At 35.5% G+C, this 14,952-nt stretch overlaps 1 protein-coding gene across 1 annotated transcript in view; it reads right to left on the bottom strand.

Moving 5' to 3' along the window:
• Positions 1-10,540: 10,540 nt before the first annotated feature.
• Positions 10,541-14,952, bottom strand: part of LOC150087468 (uncharacterized) — a 128,841-nt gene continuing 124,429 nt past the window's right edge. The window contains exon 2 of the mRNA XM_090372087.1: positions 10,541-10,800. The gene's annotated coding sequence lies outside the window, so the exon portion shown is untranslated. The remainder of the gene's footprint in view (positions 10,801-14,952) is intronic.

Below are 14,952 nucleotides of genomic sequence, written 5' to 3'. Positions count from 1 at the left end.
ATAAAACAACAGTACGTAATTTTACTTAATTCTGTTCTTCTTCAACAACCCAGCAACCTTAAAAATTTATCTTAACAATCATTAAACCTTAATCTGTTCATTAACAGTCCACTAACCTTAACAAATTATTGGTTGATTTCTATAATTAATCCTTAGTCCGTGCCTTAACTTAACCTTAACAAATTTTTATAATTAATCGTTAATCTGTGATTTAACAACCACTTTAACAAATTATTCGTCTTAACGAAATGATTTTTATAATTAATCCTTGAAGATAATCGTTAATGTTAGAATTAGAACGGGCTGTTCTAGTCTTAACATCAAGGATTATTTTCTTAATAAGTTTGAGCATCAGTTGGTCTAATAGCTCTTCTTAACAACGTACCCTTTATCTTATCATAACTTTAACATACAATTCTAATCTTATCACCATAGCAATCTGAACTATTCTAGACTTAACAAAATTTGTACTCAATATATTTTTTCTTACAGATTCGATTTACAGCGCTCATTTTCATCCAGATAATTAATCTAAACTACGCTGATGTCAGATAATTCTAGTTTTAACAAATATACATCTATTACAATAATATCAGTACAGAATTTTACTTAATTCTGTCCCAAATTACCTTTTTTAAATGTAATCTATATTAAAGCGATATATATTTATATATTTTGTAATCTCATCTATAGTGGCGCCATCTGTTATCATAATGGAAAAATATAGTAAAATGTTTAAGAAAGTAACCAACTATGTATTTCAAAACTTGCATTATTAATATTTACCAACTTTTCCGGCCCTTACGATAATCTCAAACACGTCTATCATTGCTGAAAGGAAGTAAGAACCAAAATTATTGGACGTCTGTGGAATATTAGACGATAGAATGCAGCTGATCTTATTCAAAAACTTTTCGTTTGTGCTAAGGCCGAAAAAAAATTGCTCGCAATAAGTCTAAGTATGCACTCAGTTGTCCCTTAACTACCCGTGATAAAAGCAACCCCCAAAATGCGTGTGTCCAGGTATTTAAGGCACATTAATGCGATGTTTAATGTTCACCTGGTCTTATCGTGTGCGCAGAAAGGAAGTGATAATAGGCAGGTTCATTATGATCCTCGTCTTGTAGCTTTCATGTAAGGGGGGGTCTAAATAGCTCTCCGTCGTCCTAACGACATCATAAAAAACGCCACCTAAGACGTCGGTAAAAAAGATAGATCGGCAACTGGGCAGACGCTTTTTGGAATCATCTTAACGACTAGTGTCATTAACCTCCTCTCAGCAGCGCCATGGAGATGATGATGTTGTCCTGTGTTGTTTTGTGGCATGCTGGCAACGCTTAAAGGCAATAGATTTACCTTTGACAAATATTTGTATATCTTTAAGGTATGATAGGGCTCTTACCAGCATGGTTAATGCCAGCACACTCCTAATCAATGTACGCATCAACCCTTTCAACAGAAACATTTGTAACAATTGTAGAAATTTGTAAACTTGCCTTAAGATGCTTTTTATAATTAATCATTAATGCGTGCCGTGTCAACCCACCAACCTTAACAAATTATATTCGTCTTAACAGGATGATTTCTTTAATTAATCCTTCGTTCGCCAACTTAACAAATAATTTGTTAAGGAACCCTCGTTTAAGGAACCAACAGTAATCTTCCATCATGGCAGAGTCTCAGCGACTTTGGTATCGTTTTTCCATTGCAGATACGTCCTGGTGGAAGCGCTCTCCTCGTTCATCACTGACATCTGCTAAGTTTTCAAGAAAGAAATCCAGATGGGAAAGAAGGAAATGCATTTTCAATGACATTCGGCACCCCATGTTCTTGTAACATTTCAGAAAGTTTGTTACCAGTTGCTCATAGTTCTCTTCTTTTCTCTTTCCGAGGAATCTGTGTACCAAAGCCTTGAAAGATCTCCATGCAACCAGTTCAACATCATTCAGGTTTCTTTGAAATTCTTCATCTTTTAGGAGCTTTCTAATTTGAGGACCTATGAAAATTCCTTCCTTCATCTTTGCATGAGATAAATTTGGAAACATTTTCAGTAAATAGGCGAATCCTCTACTTTCTTTATCCAATGCCTTAGAGAAATTCTTAATCAGTCCAAGCTTGATGTGTAAAGGGGGAAAAAAAAACCTTTTGTGGATCAACCAATGGAACATACTTTACATTGCGTTTGCCTGGAATGTATTCACCTCTCTTATCCCAGTATTGGACGATGTAGTGTTCAGCTGTTGCACGACTGTCCCACAAACACAGGAAACAACAGTATTTAGTGAAACCACCTTGCAACCCAACGAGCAGTCCATTCACTCTGAGATCACCACAAATATTCCAACCATAGTCATTGTAACGTATAGCAGCAAGAATCTGGGATGTACTTCTTAACTTTTAGCCCAATAAACAAAACCAACCAAAAGTTAATAAGTTTAAAAATTGTAATTTCAAACATTAATGATATCTTTATACAAAATCCAGAACAGAATCTTTATACAGAATCAAGAATACAGAAATTATTGGTCTTAACAGGATGATTTCTGTAATTAATGCATATCCCGTGCCTTAACAACCCACCAGCCTTAATAAATTATTTGTCTTAAAAAGATGATTTTCATAATTAATTCTTAATCTGTGCCTTAACAGCACACCAACCTTAAAAAATTCTCTTAACAAGGTGACATTTATAACTAAACCTTAATCCGTTCATTACCAATCCTCCAACCTTAACAAATTATGTTTTAACAGGATGAATTCTATAAATAATCCTTAGTCTAAGACTTAACCCATCAATCTTGACAAATTATTCGTCTTAACCAGATAATTTTTATAATTGATCCTTAACAAACCACCAACCTAGCTGTGGCAGCTGAGTGGTCAGGAGAAAGGGTGTATAAGTGCATGTGCTTTGAGTGACCGAGGTTCAAGCACGTGAGTGCTAAATACGGTGCTGTTCCTTGTATTTTCTCTATTTTGTGCACTCCTATGACTGTGTGATTGTCCCTATTTTGTACATGCTTTAGTACAGACCTAAGGAGAACACATCATATAAAATTGCGATTTCTAAACCAGCCTTTTCTCTTGTTGTCTTCATACTTATGGCAATGCGGTGCACACAAGGTGCTTTAGATGGAAGTCCACCAGTGCAACACGTGAAATGTTCTTTTATGTAACGAGATATTCCTGAGAATAATAATGTAAAACAAATGGCAGATCGACAGCAATCTTCTGACTTTGAAATGGGACTGATCATTGGTTGCTACGAGAAGCGTGGAAGTCCAAAAGACATCATCATCATCATCAGCCATTTTCAATCCAATGCAGGATGAAGGCCTCTCCAGCAACTTTCCAGTTCCTTCTGTTTTGAGCACTGGCCATCCATTTACTACTCAAAAACTCATGAATTTCATCTATCCATCTCCGCCTTTGTCTTCCAGGTTTTCTTCTAGCTCTTCTTGGGTACCATTCTGTTATTTTCTTAGAGACAAAGACCATTTTCTTAGAGACAAATTCTGTTATTTCCAAGAGACAAAAGAACTACAACTTTAGACATTCCCTGGACGATTACCTGCGACTTTATTTCATGGTAGAGATCTAAAGGACATGCCAACAACTTCCCCACATCTGGCCAACTCATAAAAGTAGGAGAATGAGCCAAAGGAATGAAGATTAAACATCACTGATTGCAGAATTTAATTGATCGAGAGGAAAGCAAGCTCCTCTTGATGAGACAGGATAAAAAGTTCTTCAGTTCATAGAATTCTCGACTGAAAATGTATCAAAGTTCCTCAGTAATTCATAATCTCTAATCTTAACATGTTCATTATGTTAAGTCTAGAGATTACAAATTTATGGGTGATCTGTCCATCACATTTTACATTTAAGAATTCCATTTTATACACTCAAATTATTGTACGAGACATAATAATCTCTTAGCAGACACAAGATTACTTATTCAGTCTATTTTTGACAGGCTTTCTTACCACATTAAAATCATCAAGCTTTTCATTAAAAAAACACAAACGCAGTCGCTGTTTTCTGTAACCCGAAGTATGGTAATTAGCGATTTAAATCCTACGCAGTCAGCGCAATTCATTCCATTATGCATTACTCTTAACTCTCTATTAGGAAAACCCGGTTATTAATTCACAACAGAATCAATAAAAAAAAGTATGGAGTGGAAAATCCCAACCAATTAAAATCTAGAATCGCTTGTCATCATGGTCAGTGGAACAGTCACCAAATAATTACCGCTTGGACAAACAATATAATACCTTGACACACATTGCGAAACCCTCAAGTGCATTTAATATTTATTACAATCCCTTAAGATTAATTTTCTGATAATTGCAAAGACTGCGCTGCGTGAATGGCGCCATATAGCATCTTAGAGAAATTTCTGAGCGAAATTAAATTATCTTTGTTTAAACTCTTAACTATGTTCGGGGTCTCATAACGATTCTGTCTGGTCATATTTCATCATTAGATGGTTTTGCTCATTAGTGGTACACCTACGTAATTATTTTTTGAAATCAAGAACGCTTAGTGGTACAGACCCTATTTTATATGTGAAACCTGAATAATTGGAAGCTGTATGTGGTTACCAAGACAACAATATTGTTCCCTTAAAGAGAAAACACTAATATTGTACATAATTTTATGTTGCTACAACGCCATTAAATCACGCTGTTTACATAAAATTGGCTTACAGTAATTGGCTAGAGGTGTGGCAAATAGATTTCGCTTCCTTGGAAAAGTTCGTGGGAAGAATTACTGCATGTGCGTTGTTAACTAGTACCAGAACAGTAATAGTTAGATTAAATGCCCGAAGTCTTTCAGGTTCTTTTGCACGTGTTTATTGACTGGCATCCAGTCAATAGCGAGCAGTGGAAAGGTGTGGCAATAGGAGTGGGTTTAAAGAACTTGTTTGCATTGCGAAAACAGATACTGAATCAAAGGAGTTTATAGTTTTTGCAAACTTTAACTTCTACTGAAGTTTTTCAGTAAATTGTTTTAAACAAAAAAATCTTTATTATTAAAAGTGTGACATTTATGCAAATAAATCTATATTTTATCATTATATGTTTTAAATTTTAAAATATTGCTACTTACCCTGCAAAAATCCTAACTTAACTGCTTTATCCTCAATTTAACCCACTCACAACTCTTTCTCAACTAGATACATAGATGCACCTTAGCATTTCATAATATACGATTATTTAAATTACTATTAGTTTTCCATATTTAAAACAGGAAATAATTTTGAAGATTTAAAAAAATATTTTAAATATATTTTTCAATCTTTTGTATTTTTAATTAAATAATATTTTCGGATTTTTATTTTTTTTAAACGAAAGAATAAAACTTTACGATTTTATTCCAGAAATATTTTTGGACAGGTACTATACGTTTTAAATTTCATTTACAATCAAAAGAAATGTAGTTGTAAATTTCATTTGAATACCAAAGAAATTTACAACTAAACAATTATAATAACGCAGACGATATTTCAGTCCAATCAGCAGGTGCTAATTCTAATTGTAACAATGAAAGGTGCAAGCATTGTTATTTCAGGGAACTGCACATTTTCGTTTGGAGGTGGATGGGTATTTTATTTGATTATTTTTGTAGTCATGCCTACAAACAAAAGAAATGTAGTTGTAAATTTCATTTGATTACCAAAGAAATTTACAACTAAACAATTATAATAACGCAGACGATATTTCAGTCCAATCAGCAGGTGCTAATTCAAATTGTAACAATGAAAGGTGCGAGCATTGTTATTTCAGGGAACTGCACATTTTCGTTTGGAGGTGGATGGGTATTTTATTTGATTATTTGTGGTAGTCATGCCTACCTGGTTGGATTTCTTTAAAACCCAAATTTTTTTATCGAATATTTCTTTTAAAAGTTTCTTTGTTCTCTTAATTTATTCTGTATGAAATAATTTTTATGAACAGCTGACTCATTTAATGATATGTAAACCGGGGAAAAAAGTTGCTCCTTCTGATAATGACTGAAATGATTAATCGATTATATTGCAGCGTCAGCCTAATTACTTCGGTAACAAATTAATCGCAAAATGGCTCTCTCCTTTTGCTTTTGATGTCCCGAGTAGACACGAGAGGTAATGAATGTGGACAGCCAAGCATGCAATATAATTGAGTTCATACATTGAGGAACAAAAGTAATTCCACACCACTTAACAACAATGGTCATATCGCATTGTTATACAACAATGGTTAAGTTGCATTGTAATCTTATAAGGTGTTGAAGTCTTTATTCTAGTATTTCTCGATGTTCAGATGACTGTGCGGTTAACATAATTTGAACAAAGATATATTTTATTGATTCGTTATAAAAGAATGTCCTCTGGAAGACATAAGGCTGATCCTAATGAGACTAATATAGCACATTTAAACATGTTCAGACACGTTCAAAATGGTTAAAATAATGAATTATCAACTTTTGTGAAAAATTTCAGTCATATGCCTAAATCGTCCCTTATTTTTGCAGATCTTTCACCCCTACCCCCTAATTCAACTTATTTACCTTTCGTTTGTTGTAAAACTCGAAGAAGTCTTTCTGACATCATAAACGTGACAGCTTTTGCTTCAACTAAAGAGTCTGAAAATGCTTTCGGTTCCATTGCTAGTTAAGGATCACATCTTTAAGGGATCTGAGTACTCTTTGGACTGCGTTGCTATATTTTAAGAGATTAAATTTTCTTCAAAGAAATCGGTCCAGCGCATCTTTTAAAAAAAATAAATTGAAAGAAAACTTCAAAGAAGACAAACAGCATGAATAAAGCTGAAAATGTTTGTAAAATACACTGGAAAAGCATTTTACCTGAACTCTGAAAGCCAATGTCTCTTTTTTATTACGACAAATCTAATAAAGCTGTCACCCAGGCTTAGCTGCCCGAAAAATTTATAGTCGAGCACTTTTTCGTGGTCTTAATGCGTAAAAATTTGCATACTATGATTCTTTCCGCATGCTTGTTGGAAAAAGAAAGGGAGTGACAGACCGTTGTAGCAGCAAAGTATTCTAACATCGGCCATCTTTCAAAAACATCACATAACAACAGTTACTAAGGCAATTTCAAATCGTTTTGAGACATACTTAGTTGTCATAGTAACTGCAGCATTGTTGTCATAGCAACTGCAGCTTCGTTTCCATAGTAACTGCAGCTTCGTTGTCATAGTAACCTTTATCCGATATAGACTATGGGTTTTCCAGTTTACATAAAAGATAATTTTTTTCTTTTCTTTATATTCTTTTTTTTTAAAGAAAGATTTAATTAAAATAAACTGATTATCCCCGGAATTTATTTTATTGGACGTGAGCCGAAATCATTTTAAACTGAAACTGTGCTAATAACTTCTACTAACTGCTGGAGTGCTGAAAATAATTTAATTTGAATGCAAATAACTTTTGAGAGAGAGAGACACACAGAAGCAGTTAAAGATATTGGGAAGCATAATTTAAGAGGGAAGTTCATGGAATCTAGGGAAAATAGATTCTTTTTATTTCCATCGTATATTTCTTGCTACAAGCACTTTAAATCTCTTTTTATGTTTCAGGTCACTTTATCATCAACTTTATAAATAAGAAGCAATATACCAGTGGGACATTACAGAATAATAAATAAATAAATATTTATCTACACTGAGTAGCCATTAAAATATGACCATCTACCTAATAACAGGTTGGGACTCCTCAAGATACTGACGAGACTGATTCTTTTTGAATGTTTTGCAGACCATATATGAAACTTCTCGTCGAGCCCAACAAGGACATCGCAATACTCAGATAGACCATGGCTATCATATAGTGTATTTACCTTGTATCTATCGTAATTCTGGCTGTGTCTAGTTTATATTATTCAATTTCATCCATTTCTCATTCTGCCTTCTCATTATTGACCCGAAAAATCGATGATGCCAATTTCAATCCTAAATGTCTTGTCACAAAGGGATTCATTCCCCAAATAACCTTCACAAGCCCTAAGCCTCCGCCCTGGCCTCTTTACCTCTTCATTCTCACTGGCCACGGCTCCCTAAACGATAAACTTGCTGAACTTGGCATCATCGAAGATCCTCACTGCTCATGTAGGCTCTCAGAAAAGCTGAGAGCATATATTGTCCCACTGCTCCAACTATGAAGACTCCAGACAGTGTCTTACTACATCCATGAGAGGGCTTCCATCTGGACAAGAGCGCTTATTCCTCGCTGACCAGGACAGTTTCATCGCGCTCTCACAGTTCGCCCAGGAAGTGTTCACCAAAAGTAGGAAAAACCTGAGAATCCAGGCCAACGATTTCAGCTCAATCTGAAGATTAATATCAAAACTCGACAATCTACACGGTCTTGACTATTTAATCATCTAACCCAGCGTTTCCCAAACTGCGGTCGACAGACTCCTGGGGGTCCGTAGACCAGTTCCAGGGAGGCCCCGAAACGAACCCCTTGGAACTGGTCAAATCATTCGTTCTATGAACAGCAATTGATGACAAATAAAGTTATTATTATATATTTATGTAAAATTGTAAAATTTAAAATAAAGTTGAGTTGTCTTAAAACTTTGAATTTTCTTTTCAGAAAACCCAGTGTTCATACATATATACACACAGAGAAACTTGCGGACCCCTAATATATATAGGGGTCCGTAAACTTTTTTTGATTCACTAATCTTTGTGCGGCATCCTAGATGTGCAATCTTTTATTCTTTCCCTGACTTGAGTGGGCTCCCCAATCCAGGGACATTGTAACTCTTCACCACTCCCTACCTCACTCATCTGGAGGACGCCTTTTTTCTTCGTCCTCCCTTCTTCTCACTCTCAAACCCTAGAGTCGCCTGAACTTTCCTAAAAGTTCAGGCGACTCTAGGGGTTGCCTAGCCAGAGTTCTTTCTCTTTATTGCACTGCCCGGCCTACCTCCGTGGGGTTAGTGATGGACAACGTGGGGTTCCACGGCTAAACGACTAAATGGGCAACACAACCTCACAATAACAGTCCACTACTTGTTATTTAATAATTAACTTATATTAAATAAAATCAAAATTAAAGAGATTTTCCAAAGTCTTTTAATGTTATTCTCAGTTTAAATTTAATTTTAATGTTTCGAAGATGCAGTACATGAATAATTGAAGAAAAAAACTCACTCAAATGGCCAGGTATCATTTTCTCTTTATTTAAGAAACATAAGTCTTTTATTGCCGACATATCAGATATGGAGACGCAAATAAAAGAAGAAAAAAAAATTGGTAAGACACACAATGATCACAGAAACATTGGTACAGATTGAGGCACAGAGACGACCAGTGATTTGGCCACAACATCGAAGCTCAGAGAATGCCGGCAACGCTTTAAAAGGAGATTACCAATCATGTACTTCCATCAATAATATCTCCAAGTCTCCAACAGTAACCTATTCGATAAAATATTTCTCTGTATTATGATGCAGTAACCAGGAACGTTCTGAAATTTCAATGGAACACTCCAATGCGTACATTTTTTACACAATTTATAACACCAATTCACATCGTTTTAACAATGAGAGCAACATTACCACAAACGTTGCAATATAAGTTGGTATTATTGAACAACTATACTTTGCTCTGTGATAAAAATACACCATGATAACAAGACCTTTGGCCTTCAGCTGAAATTCCAATAGAAGGAGCCAGGTGCAAAGAATTCTCTCGGAGGATCCTGTATATCATTTACTTGTATATCAAACATATTATATACAAAGAGATTTGATAAATTCAATGCGTTTGTTTTGGTATAGAAGCAGTGGTATTTGAGGTAAATACGTTAGAAAGTCACCTAAGAAATGGTTACCGAAAAAACAGTAAAAAGTTTAAATTCAAATCTTAAGAGCTTTTTTTTTTTGAACCACACACACACTCCCATCCATACCCACACCCACTCACAGACTCATTCATGCTTGAAATTGCTCTATTTGCTTAATGAAGCATGCAGGGTTGGTCGTATATCAAATACATTATTTTTAAGGCTGATAACATTTTTATTTCTTGTTAAAGTAGCAAAAATAGGTCTGTATAAACAGGTAATTCTTCATATACCTGAGAAACTATCATTGCTACCCCTCCTTCACTCCCACGGTCTTCTAGTATGGTCCCCTTTGATTTTTAGAAGCAATTTGTATAAACATTAGGCATCCAATATATGCGATTTTTTGTTATTACTGTGTTGATCTTGGTATGTTGTGTTTATATCAAAAACATCGAAAAAAATTATTTGCACATCTGGAAGATATTATACCAGCATAAAGGAAGACTATTTTTGCACAAAATGGCGCCTTATGTATACAGATGGCCACAAAAACACAAAAGATTATTGGTAATATTATATACATCCACTCAATACTCCTTCATTCGGGAACTCGGTGATGTCTTTGATAAAATTCCGCTAGAGGGAGGTACCGTAGCCATAGGAACCTGTTCTGAAAGTTAAGCCAAACACAATCACTTTCGATGCAACTAAAAAAAAAAAAAAAAATGTAGTTCGGTTAGCATTCACCAGATGGCGCGCATTTCATAGGAACCCGGCGTTCACCATCGCAAAACAGGTTAATTTCAAAAGTCCTTAACGTGTTTGTGTGGGACAATCACCAGATGTCGCTGTTCGTTAACATCAAGAACACTGATAGTTGCTCGTGGTTCGGCTTGATCGTCATTCTGTTAGCTACCAGCGCACACCAGATGGCGCTCTCCGTTTGATGGTGACGCTCACAACTGTTGGAATTGATCGAGAGTCTTCGATTAGTAGCTAAAAGAGAAGACAGAGAAGAAATTAAAATGATTTAATTAAAAATAATTTTTAAAGAGTTAAAATATAATTTTATAAAATGTTAAAATGCTTAAGTCCAATTGCTGATGTCCTATTAACAATCTATAATACTTAATAAAAGAAAATTACTACTATCAGTTCTGCACATGTCATCAGCTGAGATGGACTGCAAAGCAACGTCTGCCTTCATGTCAGAGATCGGGAAAAGTTCACTCAAATTTCTAGGATGATTCTGTTACCCAGTACTGTTGTATGCTTCAGATATGTGGGCTGCCTCTACAATCCTATGACGTCTTCAAGAGTTGGCACAGAACCTGCAGTATATGAGGCTACACAACAAAGCCTACATGAAAAGAGTGTCCACCATTAAAGATGATGACAGGTCATATTAGCTCCCCAAACATCCGGGAATCATGCCACTGGAGAACCCCTCTTCACACTCTATACAGGAGGCTATCCTTGAAGAAATAATGATTATGTGATTTTTTCCCTTTAGGGTGCCACGTTCAAACGGATGCGTCCACTGAAAATGGGGAATCTGCCTTCCCAGAAATAACTCTGCAAACAACAAATTAATTTGAACCTGCGCACTTGCAAACTCTTGCAAGTGCGCAAGGGCGGAGCAATTACATCACTACAAATACACAGGTAAATAATTACATTGATGGCTTCCACTGAAAGACAACTGCCTCCATAACGTTCACCAACCTCGTGCACTTGCTTCACTGTCTAAAACATGATCACTCCCAGCATCATTTGATGTTCCATTGTAATGTCAGCTGATGAAGGTGCCCAATACAGTTTGTATTGGGTAAATAGTTTAGTAGTTTGTAAATATTTTAGTCCTTCTCTTTTGGATGCAATAATATTCCTCATGCATTATGGAATAATTACATAGTGATATTTATTCCACCTTGAGAATGCTGCGTGGTGGGGATGGGTTAGCCAATGTGAGAAGAGGGATGTGGGTCATGTGGTACAAGACGGTTTAATTAATCACTACAAATGCACAGGTAAATAATTACATAGGTCATTTCCTGATTAGATATCGATCATAATGGCATAGTGTTTTGTGGAAGGTGCCACCGGTGGTTTCCCACATCTGCACCATGGTACTTTGTGAAGAATTTACAGAATCTCTGTAAAAGCCAGAAAAAGTGTGGTGTCTGGTTTGTGACAGAGTTGTGCTGTGGTCTGTTGTTCTGTCTCTGGCTGCTTAGCCGCAAGGCCCCTAAAGGCTGGCCTCCGCCAGGGTTGCCTGAGCTTCCTGACGGAGACCAAAAAAATAAAAAAAACAAAATAAAAAATAAAAAATAAAAATAAAGTAACAGATTAAAAAAAATAATAAATAAATAAAAATAATAAAATAAAATAAGTAAAAAAAGTAATAGATTAAAAAAATAAATAAATAAAATGAAATAAAATAAAAATAATAAAATAAAATAAGTAAAAAAAGTAATAGATTAAAAAATAAATAAATAAAATAAAATAAAATAAAAATAAAAATAATAAAATAAAATAAGTAAAAAAAGTAATAGATTAAAAAAAAAGAGAGAGAGAGAGGGACATAGAAGAAGGGAGGATTAGAGGGGGAATGAATTTGGGTGGGTTGACAGGGGAGAATAAATCCACCCTAATTTAGGCGAAGTTATCGATCAGTGCGTTTCGAGACATGTGTCTTTAATATACCAGTACTCCAGGCCCATTCGTTACTATTCGTTACTATGTGTCTTTAATGTAGAAAAGATTTGACTCACTCCGTCATACCTCTACATTTTACGTAGAAAACGTGCGCGGTGGTTGGCGAGCAAAGAAAGCAGGGGGGAAGCCCCCCCCCCCAGTATAATATATTGTTATTGTACGTTTCACTAAATGAAATGATTGCGCATGCTCAGATATCCGAATTAGTGAAATGGAGATGGAATGAGCCAAAAGCATGAATCAGAAAATTCACGCAACAATAAGTATTATCAAAGGAGATTGAGCCATTGATAAAATGAAAGTTAGTGATTGTATTCTTAGAAGTTTCCACATTCTTTTAACTCAATTATTTTTACACCAAGGGTAATGCATTACATAAAAATAAAAATAAAAAAAAAAAGAGAAAACGCTATCCTGTGTACTTATACCGCCCAGCCTTTTATATTGACCTTTGCTTCGCTGGATACATTACAAGGGTGGAACACAACAGGCTATTGTGTTTGATCATGTCACGTACAAAGCCATTCCCAACGAAGTATATCCTCAGGCAAAGAATGTGTGAGCTACTGAAGAAAGGCGTAATTAGAAACCATGAGGGCCGATTCTGTTGGGGATTGTGTACCCTAATACAATTCGCCAGCGTTCAACTAAAGTAGGAATCTTGGCTAGAAGTCTTGAATCGGGTCTCTTGAGTAATACCTCACTTAAGGTAATGATTGTCGTGTCACGTGAGCAGGAATGTTTGACTGATCAGATTAACCTGCATGTTGGAACCATGAAACCGATAGATAAAAGGCTTGTCTGTTTAGAAATTAAAGCTAACTGCATGGAACACAACAGTGCATTGCATAAATTGATGTACAGTAAAAGAAGAGCCCTTTATTTATACATATATTAACCGAATATACAGTATGTGCCAAAATAAAGTTCCCCCATTAATAACAAATTTAAAGATCACTGCCAAACGAATATGTCAAACAAAATAAAAATATTTCATAATATTTTTCCGCTAGAGGGTGCTTTCCTCAGACCTTAGATGTTTCTTCTTTTCCACCGATAAAGTTTGTTAATTGAATTTGCGAGTTCACAGCACACTCTAATATTGAAAGTTATTCAATGTAAATAAATGTAAAATTCTGAAAAAAAAAAAGGTTACTAAATTGAATAAAGAATAGAAAGAACAAATACGGATATTATTTTGCATTCCATGCTGGAAACCATCGGAGAAAGATGGATTGGTTAGACAGAAAATAAAAATGTTCCACCACTATAAAAAAACCCCTGTTAAAATCTATATTTCATCAATATTAGTGTACGTAAGTGGCTCCCTCTGACGGCGTACTTATTTCATTAACCAGGTAATCGATGTTCACTTGTCCTAGATTAAGTCTAAGTTTAGATGAAGGTAATATTCCATAATATCACTCAGTAGAAGCCATAATAGTGGGGATTTGGCAAACACACCCTGGAGATACCTTTTACAGACGTCAACTCCCATTATATCCCAATATTTGTTGAACAGCGCAGCTGCATCTGGTCAAAGAGTGTACAGATAGGATTAAACCCCGAAAGAAACGCTAATACAGCTCCTATCTGAAGACACACCCTTGGTAGGCCATTAACATGAATCTTGTTAATACAGGAAACATTATACAGCGTATATCTGTAAACGCACAGGGGCAGATAATTTCTGTGTATTCAATTCCAAAGTGGTTCGACATAAAAGAATTGATCGATGCCTCTGAAAAATGAGTTTTCTTCCACACCCATTTTGTGTTGTGCATTGCCAGCAATTTGGTGTTTTAACAAAGTCCAGGGGCTTGCAACTGTCGATTTGTTATCTACTCCCCATACCTCCCACACTATTTTTTCTTTCAATTGAGTACGATGACCCTCTGGTGATTGGATAGACAGCCTCATTGAATCATTTATGGTTAACCATTTACAACAATAGTTAGATTAATGGTAAATGTCCATGAATATCCGACAGTGACATCCTACGTCCGCTCTGTTGTAAAGGAACGGCGGGCGAACACAACGCTACATCAACAGCCACCAGGGGTGTTCGTGAATAACGACGTATTCTTCGATCTTTCTCTCTCTCTCTCTTTGGAGAACACCTAGAGGCAGTTGAATTTAGTATTTCCTGGAAGAACGTGTTTATCAGAAATGGATTTGGTTACGCATCTTATCTGGTTGAAGAAAACACGAAGATTTTCTTCTTAATACTAAGAAAACGGAATTAAGGAGATTTAATTTCCAACGTTTCGAAGAATCTTCAGGTTCCAAGTAGGGATATAATTACAAATGTACATTACGCATGCGTAATTCTTTATTGGTAATCCTTTTTGGGTTTCTAATGCTCCTTTTAAAGGATATAAATACTAGTGGAGATTGTTGATTGTACAGCTGTTAGAACTTGCACGAGCA

This window comes from Mastigoproctus giganteus, chromosome 4 (genome assembly GCF_048544385.1).
Source record: "Mastigoproctus giganteus isolate SK-2022 chromosome 4, ASM4854438v1, whole genome shotgun sequence".
Classification (NCBI taxonomy): Eukaryota; Metazoa; Arthropoda; class Arachnida; order Uropygi; family Thelyphonidae; genus Mastigoproctus; species Mastigoproctus giganteus.
This window is presented reverse-complemented; position numbering and strand designations above follow the sequence as displayed.